General features: G+C 35.3%; 1 protein-coding gene across 24 annotated transcripts in view; it reads right to left on the bottom strand.

Annotated features, from left to right (window-relative positions):
- LOC106872761 (uncharacterized) overlaps positions 1–23904 on the bottom strand; it is a 417879-nt gene that overhangs the window by 314155 nt on the left and 79820 nt on the right. For 6 of the 24 annotated variants that reach the window (XM_089358665.1, XM_089358667.1, XM_089358672.1 and 3 more), the window contains exon 1: positions 2733–2883. The exons of the other annotated variants lie outside the window; for them this stretch is intronic. The gene's annotated coding sequence lies outside the window, so the exon portion shown is untranslated. Of the gene's footprint in view, positions 1–2732; positions 2884–23904 lie in introns of those variants that run through there. 24 annotated transcript variants of the gene reach the window in all.

The raw sequence follows: 23904 nt of genomic DNA, 5'->3' as shown, positions 1-23904 counted from the left end.
ATGATAGATAGTAACTTATGAAAGACAGTTGAAATGGGGGGGGGGGCTAAATGGGCTTCACCATTGGTTGTAGTTCACAAGCCTAATGGTATATGTGCTGATTAGAAGACAGGAGTGAATCCCAATATTTGTTCTGATTTTTATCCTACACTAAATGTTGAATCAACATAATACAAGTTGGCAGACATGAAGTATTTTGCAAAAATTGATTTGGCTAAATTGTAACATCAAATTGAAATATCTGATGAAATCCAGGAAATAACGATTGTTAGTGCTCGGATTATTGAGATGGACACATCTACCATATGACATAAAACAGCAAATGCTACCTTTCAGCAAGCTATGGCGAATGTGATGGAAAATGTTACAGGTATAATTATTTTCCAAGGTAAACATATACATTGGTGGTAGATCACCTGAGAAATTAGAAGATAAATGAAATCTTACAAAGACTTGCCACCCATGGTATGACTATTAACGAAAAGAAGAATGGTCTTCATGCTGAAGAATTGACTTTTTTAGGATACAAAATAACCAAATATGGTTTTCAACCAGATGATAGATTAGTAAAAAAATGTATTGGAACTGAAAATCTCAGAGAATAGAAGAGAATTGCAGCGATTTATAAGTATGGCAATTCTTATGGTCAGTTTATTCTATATTATTCTGAGTAAGCGCATGGGTTTTTTAATTTAAGAAGAAAGAATTTTTCATTTTTATAGACAAAACATCATACAAGAAAGATTTGACTAAAACAGCTGTTGTACAAATATTTTTAATACAACAAAGATGTAGTTATCACAAACTCAAGTCAAAATTCAATATCTGGAATATTTTCCAAAAATGGACATGCATTTTTACATATATCACAATACTTGACCAGAAATTGTTCAAAATGCTCTAAGATTAACCCTTTACAGAAAACTACCAAGCATACTTGACCAGCTGGTGTAAAGGCTTGGTCATATGTACATATGGATCATGGTTATGTACAAGGCATTGGTTTAGTACTCATCTTGGTTGATGCCTTTTCTGGATAGCTAGAAGTGATGAGAGTCACTGATCGATTTGCTGAAACTGTGATCAATGTCTTGAGGAACATTTTCACAATGAATGTCATTCCATATGTATTGGATTCTGACAATGCAGCTGAATTCTGTAGTGAGAAACTGTTAGAATGGCTTGAAAAGATAGGTTGTAAACCTTTTAAAACATTACCACACCATCCATCTTCCAATGTTATAGGAGAATCAGTTTGCCAACTTTTGAGTCACTTCCTTGTAAACATTTCCAACCTTGTCATGAAAACTGCTTCATTAATACATTAATGAATTTGCACATTTTATGGAGCCAACAGACAACTTGTCTATCCCATCCTGCAAGAACGAAGTTGGAAAAGAGAGAGTATCTCAAGAAATGGACAAAGTTATCAGCTGACAATATATTTTGATTAGAATGGTACATTGGAAACTGAATTTTTCTTCCACAGTTCACATTTTACCTAAAATAAGGGATTCTGTAATTCATCATAAAGAAACCAATGATAATAGTTTCTGATTTAGGCACAAAGCCAGCAAATTTCAGGGGAAAGGTAAGTCAATTAAATCAACCCAGTACTTGACTGTTTGTTTTAACCATTTAGCATTCAAATTAATCTGGTAAAGTAAAGCTCATTTATTCATGTCATTTTGAATTAATCATGAATTATCTTGTAGCTTCAAGAATCTGATGATGTGATTATATAGTTTTAGAATGACATTGTAGAGTAGGTTTTTTTTTTTAGGGGGGGGGGGGAACAAGATTTGGTCAATTTGAACATAAAGTGGATAAAATATTTTGACCTGATGTGGCCAGTTTAAATGCTAAAGGGTCAATCAATACCAGAGAGATGAAATGCAAAATTGATCTAGGCGCAATTTGAACTCAGAACCTAAAGAGTCAGAATACCACAAAGCATTCTATCTGATGTAATAATAATAATTCTATCAATCCATCAACATCAAAACAACAACACCCTAATAACAATAATAGTAACAACAACAAGAATTCTAAATCTTCAAGTCATAGAAAAGATTTTCAATTTCAAGAGGGTAGGCCACCAAACAGAAAACTAACAAGACTACATTAGAACTTTAACAAGGAATGTTTATGGAATAAAGCAGACATGTTATCAGTTTTCCAATTCAAGAATTTTTAACATCTGCTTTCATTAATTCCAAACAGATGACCTAATGGCCCATTTTATATTTGCAGATGATAGCTACTTTTTTTAGAGCAATGAAACCTTCCTAAAATGTTGGCTACCATTTGAACTATGATTTCTGAACATTCACAGTAAACATCAGTAATAAATAGAGATCAATTGAAAAGATGTAAGAATTGCTATAAAGAATATTTAGCCATATTTACTTTATAATGGCAACATGTAAGACAGATACATTTATAGCCTGTATATGTGTGTGTGTATATATATATATATATATATACCAAATAACATTCACTCTTAAGTGAGGACATCACAGTACAAATGACCAGCAAATATTCAGGTATTTCCAGAATAAATGTCCATATTAATAAAGAAATAAAAGTTTCAAGGTAATGTCAAGATGTAAACAAATTCTTAACTGAAACAACTGTTTGGTTGATACTTTAGGGCAATGTAACATTTGACCTTATCACACCATTTACAGAAAAAGGGTCAACAAAAATATATTCACATTACTTTCAAATACCTGCAATTAGAAGCTCTCCTCTGTCATTGTCTCCCAAACATTAACAACAATAATAATGTCTTCAAATTTTGACACAAGGCCAGCAATTTCAGAGAGGGGGCAAGTTAATTACATCAACTCCAGTGATCAACTTCTGCGAATTTTATTGAACCTGAAAGGATGAAAGCAAAGTCGACCATAGCGAAATTTGGACTCAGAACATAAAGATGGATGAAATGTCACTAAGTAGTTTGCCCTGTGTGCAAACAATTCTGCCAGTTGACTGCTTTTCAACAACAACAACAATAGTAATAATAACCTCTCATCACTACATTGGGCAATCGCAATACAAGTTCTTGTTTAACACATTTGTTATCATGCTTGAAGAAATCAATCAGGTTTTTTTAATTTATATTCAATTACAATTTCATGCATGTATTGGATATTTGTGTGAAAGGGTAAAAGAAAGAGAATAAATTTATTTTGTGTGTGTGCGCGTGCATACACGCGTGCGTGTATGTTCTCTTTACTAAAATCATGAAAGCAGAAAATGTCTACAGAAATAAAACATAAATTACTGAGAAAGAAACCACTGAATGACTGAAATTTTTATTCAAAAATAAAATATGTAACAAAATTTTTGAAGAAGTAAACATTAGTTGAGAGTAAAAACTATATAAGTGAGAAGTAACTGAAAAAAATTGGTAAAATTTGAAGAGGTGGGATGCTAAGAAAAGGAGAAAGAATCATCATATATAAAAGATGAGGAAATACAATCTAGCTACTCATGACACATCTGTAATGATATAAGGTGAAATTGAGTAAAGATTAAGTTAAAATGAAGCAGTCAAATAAAAATTCAAGCTGTGAATAATTAAGTTGTTTAAATTACTGGTAAGTAGTAGAAACTGCACATAGACAAGGACTGCAACTAGCTAACAGAGGAGTGAGTGGGTGCTTTAAATAACCACTAGAAAACAGCTAAATATTCCTTCTAATTACAATCTTTTAAAAACGAAAACAAAATGGCATCTTGGATAGAGTAAATCTACCCACAATGGGTCTGCAAGAAAGATGAGATTGGTCAGAGCTGAAAGATCTGTCTTATCACAGCTGATCTAGGGCTGCTACTACTACAATAAGAACAACTTATTACTACCACCACTTGATCAATGGCATCTAAGCCTTCCTTAAATACTGGGTCTTTGTGAGAATTTCTACATAGTTGATAAACCTGCTGGAAAAAGCAGTCAAATCTCCCTCAAATCACAATAAAACCCTTCCATCTTAGGAAAAGATAAAACATATAGCACTAAAAAAGGCAACTGAGTCATAGCAAGAATGCCTTTCCTCATAGATTTGTTCTGCTTAATTAGGTTTAACCTGAGGTTAAACTACCACAACAGACTACTTATGTGATAGACATCTGCCAACAAGAACTTAAGACACTAATGATAGTCAAACAATAGTCATATAGTGACATCCCATCAAGCAATAGTATCAACTACCATCCATCAACTCCAAATCAAGGAAAACAATAAACAAAAAAGTATTTCATGAAGACCCAAGTGTGAAATAAGGGTATAGATTTAGTCGTACACTTATTCAATATTTATACGTATACACCTAACTCTACACACCTCAGGTGCATAACAAATAAGCACTTTAACATTTTCACATGTAAAAACCATAAAATACATGTGTGTGTGTGTGTGTGTGTGTGTGTGTGTGTGTGTGTGTGTGTGTGGACACACAAGTAGAAGTTGTTCTTTTTCATTTGTTTTTACCCTATATTTGACCACAAAACAGATAAATCTATAAAGTTTAGAAAACAATTACCTTTATAGAAACCCCACTGGATCTCTATACACAGAATTGAGTAATTCTATATGTCACATGAAATAATGTATATTCTGCATGTCAAATAATACACACACACAAACCTCAAGGAAGAACAATTTTACACTATAAATGTAAATTCATTTATTGAAACATATTTAATAACTTTCTATCTAAAAACTGTGATATATTATGTGCCACTAGTGCACCCACCCACCCCTACACACAACATTTAGGTACCTCTAGTTTCATCTTGTCTATTTGATGTCTACCCTAAAATCTCAAACTACAAAAGATAGGAAATATCCAGATATGCTTCTCAATGATTATTAAACAAATATGTATCTCACCCCTCTGAAATATTACATTTTTAGCAAATTGTTGATATTCAAGGTGAGGTTAGCTTGGATCCAGACATATGATGTTGTAAGCAAAAGTTGTTTTATCCACCTTTTTCTTACCTGTATTTCCACTGAAATATGGTATCATATTTCAGTGGAAATCCTCTGTTTCAATTAATTTGGAAAATAATGAATTTATTGAAATTAATTTGCTATTATTAAGGCGGTGTTCAGAACACAACTCAACATGAAGGTTTTAATCAAAATCATTAAAAAACAATGTCTGTATCACAGAACTGGTGGGTGGGTTGATATACCAAAAGGGTTAAAACTAGAGTAGCTTTGATTAAAACATCACAAGCTGCAGTAGCAAAACATTGCTTTCCAAATTTACTTGCTACATGTGAAGACAAATGGCTTTCTGCAGAATGTAACAAAAACAAGCCCACACCTCTTTCATCGTCATCATCATCTCTTCTATAAAAATTACCATCAATGAATCTAGACCAGTTTAATACAAGTCCTTCACCCCTTCAAATAATCCCACATAGAGCCTCATGGAACTGTGACAGGTTACATCATCTTCGTTTTAAAGAAACTTTTAGATTATAAAATCAGACTGAACATCATCGTCATCATCATTGCTTAACGTCTGCCCTCCATGCTGGCATAGGTTATATCAGATGTTCAGAAAAGACATTGAAGTTTCAAAGAACAAGGAAAACTGGGAGCAACAACTTTATGGAACCTAAGCAAATGAAAAGGCTAAAGAAGAAAGAAACTGCAGTGTTTTCGCTAAAGTTCCTTTCTTCAGCTTTTCAGTCAGATGGGTGGGCCTGGCATGAAATAAGAAATAACAAAAATAAAATACGTTATGTAGGATAATAAAAAATAGTAGAAATTGGATTCTTTTAATATAATCCAAAGTTGATCCCAGCAGTGAAATATTTATCTTCTGATACATGCAGATTTTTGTTTTGTTTAATATTAAATTTCTTTCTAATTTATAATTAAGTCTGAAGAAGACTTTTTTTTTAAATCTATGTAAATGACAGTTTTTATTTGGTTAAATTCAGCTTTAAACTTTACAATTTTATCTTTTACTTGTTTCAGTCAAGACTGTAGCCATACTGGAGCACCACTTTGAATCTTTTAGTCGAATGAATTGACCCCAGTACTTCTTTTTTTGAGCCTGGTACTTATTCCATCAATTTCTTAGCAGTTTGGCAAAAGAAATTGATGGAATATATATACAGGCCCGCCTCACTGGCTCCTGTGCTGGTGGCACGAAAAAGCACCCACTACACTCTCGGAGTGGTTGGCATTAGGAAGAGCATCTAGCTGTAGAAACATTGCCAGATCAGACTGGAGCCTGGTACAGCCACTGGCTCTTCAGACCTCAGTCAAATCATCCAACCCATGCCAGCATGGAAAACAGATGCTAAATGATGATGATGATGATGATGATGATGATATATACAAGGGGGTACCCAAAAGAAACAGGGATTTTGCAATATTATTTTATTCACTTAGTTTTACTTGTTTCCACTTCTACTGCCTTCAAAGTATTCTCCATTGAAGCATCGGTCCAGACACATTTTCCACTGTTTAAAGCAGTGCTGGAACTCTTGTGAAATGATGCCATTTAACATTTCCATTGATTTTTCTTCTTCCACATCTGCAAATTCCAAAGCACCAGCTTTCTTCAGAAGTGATGACTTTTGAGAAAAGGGTTCAGATCAACTTCCAACTGTTCTTTCAGTTCATGACACGCATTCCGCCATGACTGCTTTTGATCTTCCATGAGCAAGTGAGGCACAAATTTTGCTTCAGCTCTTTTTATTCACAATTTCTCATTCAAAATTCATTAGCAGGAGCTCCAGAACACGCTAGTCATATCAACAAAACTAGTTTGTCAATTGTTCAGTAATGGTCCTCCAAAATCAGTTCATGAATTTTCATGATGTTTTCATTTGTTCAGAAGGTTGACAGTTGTCCTGAATGAGGTCGGTCTTCCAGCAACAAGTGACCATTCCTAAAGCATGAAAACCACTCGTAAACTTGTGTTTTGCTAATGGCAAGCTTGTAAGCTGTTTAAAGCATGACAACCATTTCAGCCACCATTTTTCCCCAGCAGAAAAGAATTTCACAGAAGCAGGCAGTTCCTTCATTTCAACCATTGCAAAACTTGACAAATAGGGGAGAAATAATGCAAAACAAAGACACACCATATGGCAGTACAACTTCAGTGGACGACACTGGCCAGCGGACCGATGCCTGAGGGTTGCATGGAGTGGCTTCTAGTAGTGGAAGCCTGAACTGCAATGGGCTTGTCCACAGAGAATACTTCTGATTACTTTTGGGTACCTCCTCACTCACATACACACACACAATGGGCTTCTTTCAGTATCCATCTACCAAAATCCACTCACAAGGCCCAAGGCTATAGTAGAAGATACTTGCCCAAGGTGTCATGCAGTGGGACTGAACCATGTGGTTGGGAAGCAAGCTTCTTACCACACAGCCACTGTGTTTTTTCTTGTTTGCTTCCATCTAGAAGTCAAAGCAAATGATTACTATACCCTTCAAACTTTGCTTTTGCCACTTGGACATCAATGTTCTGGAACTGACCTATTTCCATTACATTTCAGACAGATTAAGTGCTGAGCTGCTGAAGCAAAAATATCATTACAGCAAATATTCTGCTCAATACTACAGATTTGCTTGTCAGTTGCTTGACCATAACCACTTGAGCATGTCCCTTTCGTGGCTGACAGCATGTGCATCTCTCATCATGAGCAAGAGTAGTGGGAGAGCATCATACTCATAAGTTAGGAGGGATTCTTTATTTATTATATCATTTTATTATGGCTGAGTTCCAACCCAGGCAAATGTAACAAAAACAATATTTGAAGGAAATATTAGCCATTTTTCATACTTTCTAAGGCTAAGCAAATAGGAAATAACAATTGCTACCCAAGGACAAAAATTGTATTACACAGTGTTATCCATGTTATCATGTTACAGTGTTATTAAATGAGTATTACAGTAATCGTTGATATCAGTAGTTGGCTCTATTTACATTAAAGAAATAATCAATAGGACATAATGAGAAATATAACTAATTAATTATGTTACCCTTTTACTTCAACTTTAATGGAATCTCTGTAAAAATAAAAAAAGAAATTTGCCAAATCAGACTTAAAACAAGAAATGTGTGGGATCACCCTTGATCCCCCAATCTAGTTCTGTTACTTACTACCACTTCATATCACCTACTTCATTAAAACCTACAGAAATACTCTCACTAAGGAAATAAAATAATTCTTAACTAATTTTCTTCAATACTCTTCAAATAGTATTTATTCTCATGTATCAGTGGTATTTCTACTTCCAAATAATCTACAATGGCTTTAATAAACAACCTTTTGGCCTTCTGTATAAATAACAAATTACTTGAACATTGCCAACAAAATACACCAATATCAACAGTATAGTAATCATTTGCTTTGACTTCTAGATGGAAGCAAACAAGAAAAAACACAGTGGCTGTGTGGTAAGAAGCTTGCTTCCCAACCACATGGTTCAGTCCCACTGCATGACACCTTGGGCAAGTATCTTCTACTATAGCCTTTATATCAACAGTACTAAACCAGGACAGATTTTTATAATTGTCTTTTAATGAATATTCCACTAGGAATTGGCTAATCTCACAAATGGTATAAAGATGCACATAAGCACACAATATACAAACAACCATTTTTCTTTTTCATTTGCCATAAATCTTATAACACATTTCAAAGCAACAAAACATTGCCTCAGATGTCATAAACTGAGAGCTAAGATTAGCATGTGCGCATACACACACACACACACACACACACACACACACACACACACACAAAGTGTTTAAAATTCAGAAGATTCAATGTTAACTTTCATTCTTTAACTTCTGTTAATTGAATCCTTCCAGGTTGGGGGTTAGTGAAGGAGTGAGGAAGTGATGCCTGCCAGGGAATGTAGCCTCAAGTCAGAAACACTACATATATAATATATAAAATAACAGTAGATATAATATATGAAATAGTAGATATAATATATGAAATAAATTTATTATATTAAAAGACCCATCAACAACCAATAACAAGAGCTCAATACTGAAAGTAGAGTAATACACACATATATATGGAAGACAGGAAAGATCAGAATTACAATTTGCTATGAAATTGTCAATTTGTAATCTGATGATTAAATACATGGAGATGTAGTAGGTTGTAATATTGAGAGAGAGAGAGAGAGAGAGAGAGAGAGAGAGAGAGAGAGAGAGAGAGAGAGAGAGAGAGAGAGCAGTGAACAAATGTGATAAAGACCTGACAGATTAGAGATTGGGGGGGGGCACCTAAGACTTGTTTCATGCAGCCTCTAGTGTTGATGTGGTACTATAATACAATCAGTCCATACTGTAAGACATAAGTAATGTTGGGTAGATTTTTTCCGGTGTTGTATGTCCAGATCACACACACACACACACACACACACACACACACACACACACACACACACACACACTATTCATTCTAGGAACTGTTTATGTCTGATATCCAAATATCCAACAGCCTATCATTTCTTTCATTGCCAGATTTGTAATTTCTTGGGTAATGTCAAATTGTATTACATCTCACCAACAAAAGACAATTTGCCATCTAAACACACTCTATGTTACTCCACTCTTTTAAAGTACACCATACTGTACAAAGTCATTCCCCTCTTGAGATAAAACTGTTTGCTTGCTGACAGCTTTCAAATAAACATTAAGTAATAACAATTTTAAATCAAACACCAACTACATTTAACAATGTCCAAGATTCTATTTAATTGGAGATAATTCTTATGAGTTCATTGAGGTAAAAACCATTGCTCAGCTCTACATTCTAAGACTAACAAATAAAAAAAAAATGATTAAATTTATAAATAAGAACTAAAACCTGTAGGTGTGAAGAGAACAGTCTTGAACCACAAGCACCAGCAGCAAAACAAAGAAGGAAAACCTGTGCCTTGGCTTCTACCAAGTAGCATATTTTTGGTTGAGCTAATATTTGAACAAATTTCCTTTAATTAGTTTATACCTATAACAGTCTACAGCAAGAATAAACAACTGCAAGCAAACTGAACAATATATTATTGTTAACTAAGGAGACTATTTCAATGAACTTAAAACATATTTCAAAAGCAACTGAATGAATAAATAAATAAATAAGACATCCCTTAAAAAATTATAATTGATATTTTCTATGATTAGATATAAAGATTTTAATTTTAGATTACATCAAGCCATTCCTACTTGAATTAAATGCACCTTTTTTCACACATGGTTCCATGAAGCCCCATGGCATTAATATTTTTAAAGATGATGTTATGTTTAAAATGATTGTATTTTTAATTCTATATTTTCAATGAAATGGGGCCTAATGGCTGTAGCTGAGATTAAGTAAAAATTACTACAGTCAGTAGTTAAATGCCAGTCTTAATTATAAACACTAAACTCTCACAATTTTCTGTCATTTTCCCTGTAATTTTCTTTATAACAAAGTAGTTTGTAGTCTGAGAAGCTGGTATTGAGGAAGATATCTCAATGTAAATTGCTTGTTACATCATCCAAATATATTTTTACGCTTAATCAAATTGCACCAGTTATGTTGAATAGAAATACCACTAGCATGTTCATATTGAACTACCACTGCTGCTGCTGTTGCAGCTGATGATGAGGATGATGACAATTATGATTGGTGATTATTAAAGACAATGCTACTTGATGCAGGATATTAATGTGGGTGGTGGTGGTGGTGGTGGTAGTAGTAGTAGTAGTAGTAGTAGTAGTAGTAGTAGTAGTAGTAGTAGTAGTAGTAGTTGTTGTAGTAAAAGTCTAAATTACATTAGTATATTTACATTCATTTTCAACTTAGTTAAATGGTAAACTGTTTTACTTAGAATTCCTTAGATTAAGTGCTTAAACCAAAAACTACCTTACCAATCCAATATCTATAGCCACAAAGAATCAATTATTGATAACAGAATTCAAAACCTGATGTAAGAAGGTGTGAGGATGTTGTAGCTAGAACAGAAGGACAAAGTTCAGAGAAAAAGAAAAAAAAAACTGACTCCTCACCATCACCATGAAGTGATTGCTAATTTTATGAATATCACAAGAAAGCCTAGTACTGTCATTATTGGAATGGGGAGAGGGAGTAATTTTTTTACTGTTGGCTAATTGCCAAATTACAGAGAAGCAAAAAGTAACTTTGAGATCTACGCCTTCAGTAACAGTGAATTAAAAGGGTAGGTAGAGTTTGTGTATTGTACATAATATGTAGGCAACTATGTTATTTAGGTAATAGCTACCTAACACACTTTGACAATAAGGCTGCACCCTTCTACTTGGGCTACCAGTTTGAAGACAGGTTCATCAAGCCCCAAGTGGAAATGAAATTAAGATTCCTGAAATATATACCAAATCCAAATGAAGAGAGAAAAGCTACAAAGAATTCCCTAAGAATAGTTAAGACTCAATAATACAGATGACTCAATTTCTAGTCTACTACTGGTAACACATCACCTATTTCACAGCAAGTTTCTTGGACACACACACACTTTTCATATTTATTGAAAATCAACATTACTTTCGGCCAAAGTATTAAAAATGTAGAAAAAAAATAAAATTTTAATCTGTGAATAACATATGTTGGTGATAATGTTTAAGATATTGGATATATTGATTAAGATTGACAGCTAATCTGTATATTAACTAAGAAAGACTAATTCTGTTGGAAGTGAAAACAAGAGTGTAAGAATTTGCCAAGTAACAAACATCATTACAGTGGGTTCTTCTTAGCCCATTGTCACTGATTCTAAAGAGAAAAAAAAGAAAAATTAAAACAGACTCCCATGAAATATTTTCTCAATCCATAATACAAGAAAATGAGATAAATGTAGCAAGCAGCTGACTGTTGTTATGGCTTCAGACATTTTTAGGCTAAATTCTTGTCTGATAGTTAAGATAGAAACAACAACAATCAAGTAAGTATCTAATTTACAAGTTTAACCATCCCCTGTAACAATATTTTTCTTTTTCTTTTACTTAACTGTCCACATCAAGAAAAGAAACGAAATCCTATCAAGTGCTAAACTGAACACTTAATTAGTTTGTGATCCATTCATTTCCCATTTCATATTTTACTGATATTCCTTCTAATATCAATCAACACCATTACCAATACTGTCCTCCTCTTCAGCATACCTTTAACCAATGTTGCAGTGAATGTTAGTGATCATTCCAACAGGAAAAACCTTTTTTTATAGGCTGACAGTAAAACAATCCTAATGACTAACAGAAGAATGAGACATGTTTAATGTGCATCTAGAACCTGAGAGAGTGATGAGAAGACAAGGACAATGAAAGAGTGAGAGAGAAGAGACATAAAGAAAGTGCAGAGATGGAGGAGAGTGTGACATGAAATAGATGGCTATGAAGAAAAGAACTGAATGATAAGGAAATTAAAGAAGAAGGAGGAGGAGGAATGTAAGAGGAGGAGGAATGTAAGAGGAGGAGGAGTACAGAGTAACAGAGAGGAAGAAAGTTACTGTAGTACCACTGCATTAGTTTAGAACATGAGCAGTAGAATCAAGTCAATAGGGATAAGTAAATAGAAAAAGGGACAATATGTGACAGACAAAGCAAGTTTACAATAAGGGACACAGAAGAATGCATGTGAGAATTCCACCATGGCACAATAGCATGCTTTACTGTATTTTCCAGTACATAAGCTGAATTTTTCAGACCAACATTTATAGCAAAAAATGGTAGATTGACTTATACACCAAGACAACTGTGGAGGACCAACAATTCCATGTGAAATGCAGCAGGATTTGTAAAGATGATGATGATGATGTTTGAATGTTTACACTATATATTATGTTGACTTATATGCCAGAAGATATGTAGTTGGCAAAGAAGTAAATCCAGAAACATTTTAAAGAAATTGGTGATGATCCCTCATTATTGTCATAAATACTAAGTAACATCCAGAGCCTCTCTGTCTTGTGACAAATAATAATTTACAGTTACTATATCAAATATAGAAATGCTGGACAGTAAGGTCATTGTCTGTCGTGGCACATAATTGTTTACAAAGGTCATAGCAAGTAAATACAATCATAGATCAACAGAAAAATAAAATAAATCAGAATGTCTTAATCTTGTGAATGGTTAATTGCAAGATGGCAAACAGTTGCTCCAATACATACCTAACAACATTTTTAACATTGAACCTATCTCATCTCAAAATTCTTTCAATACACAAAATGGAACATAAGTAGAAGGTGGCTGCACACACACACCTGCCTTTGTTAAATCTAATTTTAGGTACGGGTATGGTTGTGACTTTAAGAAACATGCATTGCAGCCACATACTCCTTCTGCATGGAATCTTAGAGAAATTTAACCAACAACTTGTGAGTGGAATTAGTGGGTGGACCTGCTTGAGATCCTGTCTCATGTGTGAGTGTATGTATGTGAGCACATATCTATGTATGCACATGTGAGCATACGTACACATGCACACATGTGTATGTGTGCATGCACACATGAACATGGAAGCTGTCATGTCCACTTCTTACAGGAGATTATCACAGCAAAAAAATGGTGCGTTTACATTCCCAGTGAATATTACATCCAATAACTCTGCACATTTAAAGGAGTTGTATTGTCAAGAAATAAATCATTCTATAAAATACATACACACATAGAGGAGGTAACTAAATTAATATAAGTTCTGAAACCAGCAGCCAATTCTCCCTCAAATTATATCCTATCAGCTTAAAACAATAATGCAACTATTCACTGAACATAAGAAAAAGACAAGGTGGTCAATTAAGGCTGACCTGTGGTTAAACACTAACTTCATCAACCATTTATGAATTCCAAGAACATTGATATGATTATGCTGATCCACCACCTCTTCCTGAAATGGTTTAGAAGTGCTATGAGCTCTGACCCCTCCACTTTTTTAGATTAACACACACAACATACATCACTTAGGGAGCAGTAGGCTGCAAACAAGTTTAGAGTCCATGAGTAAAGTCAGCTTCTAAAAGAATGTTTTAATGTCAACTAAATGTTGAAGCTATACAGGAGACAAGGGTGGAGAGACTGAAATGAAATTGTCTGTTTATTTTGCAGTGAAACTAATCGATCGTCGGAGAGTTTCTGTCTTCTCCCTTGCAACATATACTGCACAACAATGGTACACATAAGGTGCACTGGAAGCACAATTAGCAACCCATATTACTGTGTGCTATTATTTCATCATCTTTATTGATTTAGGAAATGGTCTCAGCCATAACAACACTTGTCCTAACATGTATTCTTGCTTGCTATATTCCTTCATACACATGGACCCAACTTGTTAAACATTTAGTTAAGGTACCACAACCACATACACTGGCTCTATTTGTACTGTTCTAAGACTATTCCTGGTTAAAGAAATCTTGGATTATATGGAATAACATCATTAGATATGGAATCAGAATACTATCAGGATCCTTTTATTTTCTTTCACAGTTCAAGTCAGAGGACTTTGAGTTCATGAGTGGATGTACGTTTGAGAAAAAGAGAGAAAAGATGTATCATGGGGTAAGAGTGAAAGAGAGATAGTGTGTGTGTGTGTGTGTGTGTGTGTGTGTGTTAAGAAAGAAAATGCATGCATGACTGAATGAGAATGAGTGGGAGGAGGGTTGTGGTTTGAATGCAATGGAGTGGTCAGTATCAAGTCCAGACAAGCTGAAGGAGAGTTTGTGTATGGTGGTAGGACAGGTGAAGGTTAAAGTAAGGTCTTGTTGAATGAGAGAGATTGATAGAATTTAGAGAAGTTTTGTTGTATGTGAGTAGTGTAGAGATAAAAATAAAACAAAGAGCAAATCTAGTGAATTTATTTGCAGCAAAGGTACTTAGAGAACTCATCTTTCTTGAGGAATGGCAGAGGAAGAAGATTCTGCAAAATTAGTAGAGATCCAGAAGGCCTTGGCAGCACTTAGGAAGCTGAGAGAGTTTGCAAGACATACAGGGTATGAGGGGCATTTGAGGACACTTAATTATCAGTATATTACATTCTTCAAACCAATTAAAAGGTTTTCATTTCTTTCATATTCCCCATGTTAACACAAGAAATAACAAGACATGTAGGAATTGCTAACTTTTTAAACATTGCAAATCCTTTTGTACACAAAGTTCAGATGGAATTGGAAGACTCTGACAGGAGTGTTTCAGCTGTATCAAAAAGAAAAAAATATTCTAAATATTTTAACACTAAGGACACCAGAATTCATCCAATAAGCTCAAAAACGTTATTGATGATGATTCCAGAAAATCAATGAGGGCCACTGCCAAATAACTGTAATAGCTAACAGGGTACAGATAGGCTTATAAAGATTTAATTATCATACAGCAATCATCAAAGTTAAAATTAATGAATATGTACTCTACTAAAAAGTATTTGACTAATCCTTCAGTTTAATGCTAAATTGTTTTTATAACTTCACATTAAAAAAAAAAATCAATAATACACGTGCTCACATCATCATCATATTGACATCCACTTTTCCATGCTTGTATGGGCCAGACCAAATTTGTTGAAACAGATTTTCTACAGTTGGATGCCCTTCTGGTCACCAACCCTCATCTATTTCTAAGCAAGGTAATATTACCCCATGGCCAGACACATTTTTAACAGAAAACTACAAATAGAGAGAAAGAGAGAGAGACTTCTTTCAGTTTCTGTCTACCAAATCCCCTCACAAGACTTTGACTGGCTCAGATCTACGGACGATACTTGCCCAAGTTGCTATTTAAACCTGAAACAATTGAGTTGGGAAGTGAGCTTCTTAACCACACAGCCATACCTGTGCCTACACACATATTGAACTTCAGTAAAAAACAGTTAATGACATTGCTAGACACATAGCAGTTGTAAAGCACAAAAGCCTTTAAAAACTAGGAAACATGAGATCCTTTGAAATTCCAGGCAATAGTTTAACCAATTCTCTTATAAACAATATTCATTTACAACTAACTTGAGAGAGAGAGAGAGAGAGAGAGAGAGAGAGAGAGAGAGAGAGAGACAGAGAGAGAGAGAGAGACAGAGAGAGAGAGAGAGAGGGGGGGAGGGAGAGAGAGGGAGGGGGGAGACAGAGAGAGAGAGAGACAGAGAGAGAGACAGAGAGAGAGAGAGAGACAGAGAGAGAGAGAGAGAGAGACAGAGAGAGAGAGAGACAGAGAGAGAGAGAGACACAGAGAGAGACAGAGAGAGAGAGATTCGCTAAATAAAGTCAAAATGAGAAAATACTAACTCCTAACTCTCTGTTTACTGAAACAAAAGGTCAGGAAGAAACAGAGAAATGAAAGCTGAAATATAAAACAAGAAAATAAAAAATAAAATCAGGCAAGCAATACTTTGAGCTTATAATAATTAAAAGACAAGAAAACCTTGTTACACTTGTAGAAGTGTAAGCTCTAACAGTTTCCACAAACTGCTGAAATATGCCAAATCAACAAACCTGCAACATTGAAAGGTAGTGATACAATTTAGCAGAGTGAACACATCAGTATGGAGGTGTGCAGTGTTTGCAGTGAATGTAGAAATGTATATTTATCTATGAAAGGTTGTAAGTATGCATCAAAATAGCTGTTAAATGTGAACCTTAAACATTGTTCCACATGTGAAAGCGCTTCTCCACAGAACTGAGCATATTCACAAACTAGACTGAATTTACATATACATATATACAGTCGGGGAAATAAATATTCGTACATGTCAAAATTCTTTATTTATTTAATTTCTAATGAACATAAATGGGATATACCAATACTATATTTGCATACACATGCATAAACTAAGAATATGCAAAAGAAACTAATAAATTATAGTAACTAATAAATTTATATACAATTATAAATATTTAGGGGTGAAAAAAGTATTCGTACAGAATAAATTTATGATTTTCTATGCCACAAAATACTGCTAAAATAATTTTTTTCTACTAGAACTTTCTCGTTTGTTCCAATAATCTTATCAGTAGTCATTTTTAAGTGTCAAAACGCTAGCTTCTTCATTCAGCACTGAGACAACATAAAGTAGTGTCGTAATAATGGCAAAAAGTAAAGAACTCACAAATTCAGTGAAAAACTTAATTACTGAACAGTGGAAAGCAGGTAAAAGTTACAGGAAAATATCAGAGACCCTTTGTATTCCATTTTCTACCATATCTTCATTTATTCAAAGATATAAAAAATCGAGAACTGTTGAAAACAGAATAAAATCCGGTGTACCATGCAAGATTTCCCCTAGATCTTTAAGAAAAATGAAGTATTGAAAAAAACGCAATGATCACCAGAAAGGAGTTGCAAGAAGATTTGTTAGCTTCAGGGACTAGTGTTACATTATGAACAATCAGCAATGAACTTCATAGGTATGAACTGAAGTCATGCTCTCCTAGAAAAACTCCACTGTTGATAAAAGGCATAGAGATGCCCATTTAAAATTTGTTTATGAATATAAAGATAAATCTGATACATTCTGGGAAAATGTTCTTTGGACAGACGAGTCAAAAATTGAATTGCTTGGATGAAATTTGCGTAGCCATGTTTGGAGGAAAGATGGTACCACCTATTCGCCGAAAAACACAGTTCCTACTGTAAAGTTTGGAGGTGGCAACATCATTGTGTGGGGGTGTTTCTCTGCAAATGGCACTGGCAATTTACATGTGATAGATGGTAGAATGAATACAGAGATGTACCAGAATATTTTGAACAATAATTTATGGGACTCTGTAGAAAAGCTCCAGCTTTGTGAAGGGTGGGTTTTACAACAGGATACCGACCCTAAGCACATGGCAAAGTCTACCAAAAATGGATTGACAATCACATTATAAAATTATTAGAATGGCCAAGCCAATCACCTGACTTGAACCCCATTGAAAATTTGTGGCGTTATTTGAAAATTAAAACTCATTCAAGAGCCCCTTGCAAGAAGAATAGGAAAAAATTCCCAAAGAAACATGCAAGTCATTGATTAAGAACTACAAGAAGAGATTGGTTGAAGTGGAACTGAATAATGGTTATGCTACAAAGTATTAAATCAGAATTATCAGTTATTTATGTTCTGTACGAATACTTTTTTCATCCCTAAATATTTATATTTGTATATAAATTCATTAGTTACTATAATTTATTAGTTTCTTTTGCATATTCTTAGTTTATGTACGTGTATGCAAATATAGTATTGGTATATCCCATTTATGTTCAGTAGAAATTAAATAAATAAAGAATTTTGACATGTACAAATATTTATTTCCCCCCACTGTATATATATATATATATATATATATATATATATATGCCTCACCGAGGCAATGTTGGCCTCACCGAGGCAATGATTTGTGACCAAGACCTTTCGAAATATGCTGTGCGTGAGAAGACCCGGCAAGCCAAGTGAGACCAAAATCCAAGGCCTCTGCCAGGGATGTAGCCAGCCCACTTACGCGTAACATTCTTTCATTGGACACTAAACTCCGCTTGCGAAGACCTGTTGAGGCAAGTGAAATCGAAATCGAACTAAATTTGTAGGAACACTAAACTCCGCTTGCGAAGACCTGTTAGGGCAAGCAAAAGCGAAATCGTGACGGCACCTGTACCAGTGGAGCACTAAGAGTACCGTCCGACCATGATCATCGCCAGAGCAGCTGTCTGGCTTCCATGGCGGTGGCACATAAATAGCACCAGCGTGATTGTTACCAACATCGCCTTCCTGACACTTGTGCCAGTGGCACGTGCAAAGACATTCGAGCGAGATCGTTGCCAGTGCCGATGGATTGACTCCTGAGCAGATCATCATCATCATCATCATCATCGTTTAACGTCCGCTTTCCATGCTAGCATGGGTTGGACGATTTGACTGAGGACTGGTGAAACCGGATGGCATCACCAGGCTCCAGTTTGATTTGGCAGAGTTTCTACAGCTGGATGCCCTTCCTAACGCCAGCCACTCAGGGAGTGTAGTGGGTGCTTTTACGTGTCACCCGCACGAAAACGGCCACGCTCGAAATGGTGACATGTAAAATATACCATTTCAAGCGTGGCCGTTGCCAATAAAACATTCGAGCGAGATCGTTGCCAGTGCCGATGGACTGGCTCCTGTGCAGGTGACACGTAAAATACACCATTTCGAGCGTGGCTGTTGCCAGTACCGCCTGACTGGCCTTTGTGGCATGTAAAAGCACCCACTACACTTTCGGAGTGGTTGGCATTAGGAAGGGCATCCAGCTGTAGAAACTCTGCCAAATCAGATTGGAGCCTGGTGTAGCTTCCTGGTCCACCAGTCCTCAGTCAAATCATCCAACCCATGCTAGCATGGAAAGCGGACATTAAACGACGATGATGATGATATATATATATATATATATATATATATATATACACACACACACACATGCACACACAATTATTCACACAGAAAGACATTTAAATGCAAAAAATGCATATCTGTGTTGATGTGGTAAGCATGTGTGAATGGGAGAACATGCAGTCTAGTGCAATGGTATGCATATATATGTATACCAAAACTACATGGAGATCTACATGGTCACATGCATTAGTACATGTCTGTTCCCATGACTACATGCATAAGAATACATGGAAGTATATTTACCACAAACACACATTTCACCCAACCATGTCTGTTTACTAGAGTTGTGCAATGATATCACTTCACCCCCTTTATAAGTTATAAAACAAAAATGAACAGGCAGGCAGAATGGATGAAACTGGTAGACGCATGAAAGTTTTCTCTCTGTGCCCTCCCATGACACCATTTGAAGATGGTGGTGCTCTGTTTTAATTTACCCATCATTGTTTCCCACTCTTGCTGTTTTAGCAACAAACATCTAGCAACCATTAGTAGCCCTCTCTATTAATGTTTCTTTTCCATTCTTCTTGGTATCTCTCAACTCATTTTCCAGCCATTGTATTTCTTTCACCTCCACCTTATCATACTCACATTTCTAGCTCCCTCTTCCCCAAGTTTCTCCTTCTCTACACTCACTGTTGGTCATGTTATACTGAATGGATGAAGGCAACATGGACCCTTTTCTCTTTGGGATACAAGATATCCTCACTAAAACTGGTTCCACTATAAACTGCACTCACTATACACTGTAAAATGATTGGTAAATTAGCAGAGTCAAAATAGGGTGTAAAGGATTGTTTAGACTTATCTTCATGAAGACATGACAATTTTCTAGTGGTGGTACCATGATACAATACACCCAGTACACTCTGTACAATGGTTGGTGTTAAAAAGGGTATCCAGCTATACAAAACACACCAAAAATGGAACATGTGTGCAAGATGTGGATTACTTGTCTGTCCAGAAGGGATGTAGTTCCAAATAATCAGGTTTGTGATGACTCTTCCAAGCCATACTAGTATGGAAAGCAGATATAAAAGCATTGTATATTAAAAAATTTTGTTTGTAAGTGCGTACATCAATAACTATTGGGGTCAAAGTATGCTCTGCTCCAGAAGAGAAGGGTCACTCACTGGCGTTCAATAGCAGATATGTGAAGGTAATATTTTCACCAGAACAGATCCTCAGTGATAACATCACTCCAGAATTGGAGCAATTTCAACAAAACTAAAATATTGTATCCCCATAGTATTGGAGTATACAGCTAACAAGTCCAAAGTAAGTTCAATTTCTGCTATACATTCTCATTTTATGTGATTAGAATGTAGAAACTACAACAGTATATTCTCAGCCACAACTAGAATTTAATTCTTATAATAAAGAATAAACATTTCTAAGAAAATAATAAGAAACCATTATTATTATTGTTATTGAAGAGACATGTTGCTGTTTGGAGTTGGTAGGGAGGCTGTTATTCCTTTTGGGTGGTAAGACCTAATCTATCACCAGTTTCACACAGCTACCTGGTCCTTTGTCTTTCTGGAAGTGTCCACTCAAAACATTTAGACCAGGCATTAGTATTTTGATGCGCTGCTTCCTACTGCCACACCTAGTCTAGCTCCCCTTGTTCCTCTTCAGTTCCAGTGACCTTGCAAAGGTCATGGCTGCTGGCACTCTTTCTCCAAACACACACACACACAAGTAGACCAAGGAGAAATAACTCTCTCAAATATTCTAAGATATTTACTCAGTTTTCACACCCAACTCTCAGCATATGTTTTGTTATAAAATTTAAAATTCAATAAATTATCAGCAAAAAAAAAACAAATTTGAAAGTAAAATAAATTAGGATATTTCTTAACTAATTATTCATCTGTTCAAAATATAAAATAAAAGTAAAATCCTCCAAAAACTAACCATCTTGTTGTGACCATTTTATTTTCATCATTTCTTCCTTCCTCCCCTCTCTTTCTAATCTCTCCTCTCCCTCCATCACTTCAGTTTCTATTCTTCTTTCTGTTTCTACTTCCATCACTCCATTCTCCTCTCCTGTTTTACACCACTCCCACCCTCTGTCCCTATCCAACCTACCATCTCGCACTCTATCACACACACCTCGCTAACTCTTAACCTTCTCTCTCACTTTCACTCTTGACCAGTCTCTTGATCTACCCTCCTTCCTTGCTGCACACAGTCTCTCAACCCTCTCACTCTTCTCTTCCATTGTCACTCACACTAACCTCTTCCTGACACACACTTTCTTACTCATTCCCTCTCTCAGGCTTTCCATTCCTCCACCTCACTCAATATCAACAACCAGTCCATATCCTTCCACTTATATCTACTTGGGAAACATACAGCTGCTGCTGTTGTTGCTATTGCTGCCCACACAGCAGCAACAACTGTCATATTGTACTTTGTGTGGGTGGGTTGTCATGAAAAATATTGAAACATATCAAAACAATTCTACATGCAATTTATTCTACCTTGTCTTGTTGAGATGTGTGAGTTCAATAGATACTCTTGTAGCTATATAATAGGCATCCACGCACATATGCATGCATGTGTATAAGAAGAAACAAATTTAATCATCAATATTTGACAAAAATAAAACAAAATAAGGAATTCCTTTGTTTGGGAAGAAATGAAAAATATCTGCAAGTGACAGAAATTTAAGGGAGCAATGTAGCTGATTAAATAGATCCCAGTAGATAACTGGTTTTTAGTTCAACTTTGGCAGAATTGTGACACATGAAATGTAATTCAGATTTATATCACTATGAGGCACTATGAATGTTTTCTTTCTTGCGAGACCATTACAGTAGAAGTACTTAGCAATTCTTAACCTGGACAAGATAAGTTTTCACAGTGTGCAGTTCAGTGGTTGCTATAGAACAGCAATGCAATCTGTGACGAATTTAACATGGCATGCTGGTAGAGATCCCTCCTGAGCCACAACAAAAGAGTTTAAGCCCAGCTATTGATGGAAACTCTTGTATAATAATGGTTGAGTTCTTACAGCTGAATCTATAGCAGATTTGAAGAATGAATTCCAGGTATAGAAACAAAACCAAGCAAGTTTTACGAACAAGAAAAGAGAGGGAAGTAATCATGTTCAATATGTGTAGAAAAAATATGGGTGGAAATACAGAGTAGTTCATGTAAACGATGAAGCTAGAAAAAGTTAAGTTTGTATGTGGCAGATACACAGGAGCAGTCAATAAATTCCTTTAAATACCCAGAAGATTCCCTAGGGGATGTATTTACTCATTATCATTTGGGGATATCTACCATATACATAAATACAATCACCCATCCTAATTTCTACCCATCAATCTATCTCTCTTATCACTCTTCACTTTCAGTACTCCCTCTTCCATCACTGTCTCCCTCATTTCACTAATTCTTCTTCCATCATACTATTTCAGTAGGTCTTTTGTTTCTGTTACCTCTTTCCACATGTATCAAAACATCACTGCTACTGAAACTGTGTCAATATCAAGACATGTGGTAATAAGCACATACAAAGGCAGGAAACAGTACATAAGACCTTCATAGATACTTTTACACAGACACACACAAAGGACTTCCATACAGAATTTATTTATCTAATGTGTCTCAAAATGAATGGGTCACCTCAAGACACTTGCCTATGGTGTCACACAATAAGCCCGGATCTGAAACCACCTAGTTGCAAAGCAGCCATGCCAGCACCGCGCGCGTGCGTGCGTCCGTGCGTGTGCGTGCGTGGGCAAGAGAAAGAGACAGACAGACAGACTAGATAAATAGATTCTGTATGGAAGTCCTTTGTGTGTGTTTGTGTAAAAGTATCTAAAACAGACAGATTTTGTTTTATTTTCTTGCAAACGATTGGTTTTTTTAAACCTTATCAATGAACAGTTTGGTTAGGCTGAAATTTCTGTGATATTACCTTCTGAAAAATGCATCATTACCAAAACTTCCCACTTTTCATTCAATTGTTATGTTTATGTAAGAAATAATCTCTGATACAGACACATGACTGAGATTCTATATTTTGCTTACCTTGGTTGGAATCTCATTTTAATCAACTAGATTTTCATGCTACCTGATAAAACAAATATTGTAGTTGATTCAATGAACTTGCAGCTTGAACAGGTAGAATTTGGCCTTGTCAAGATAAATCACTGCTATTTTTACCACTATGTTCATACGTTTAAATTGTGTAATCAATTCATTGTTAAGAAAATAAGAACTGGTGATCTTCCAAACTTGTGTGTATCAATGAGGTCTACTCTGTGACATGACTGGCATTTGTTTAGTTCACAGAAATATTATTATTATGAGGTGTGGTGTACTCAGAAGAAACTAATATGCATGAGTTAATAAAATATGAATCCTATTGAGAAGTTAAAAAAACATGAAATGTCCAATTTATGAAACATTCCATCTCTTCTGTCTCAGAGGGGAGAAAAAATACAAGTAGTCTAGGCTTAAATGCTTTAACTACCCTATTCTGTT

The sequence above is a fragment of the Octopus bimaculoides genome, chromosome 10, assembly GCF_046866305.1.
Source record: "Octopus bimaculoides isolate indiv1 chromosome 10, ASM4686630v1, whole genome shotgun sequence".
NCBI lineage: Eukaryota > Metazoa > Mollusca > Cephalopoda > Octopoda > Octopodidae > Octopus > Octopus bimaculoides.
This window is presented reverse-complemented; position numbering and strand designations above follow the sequence as displayed.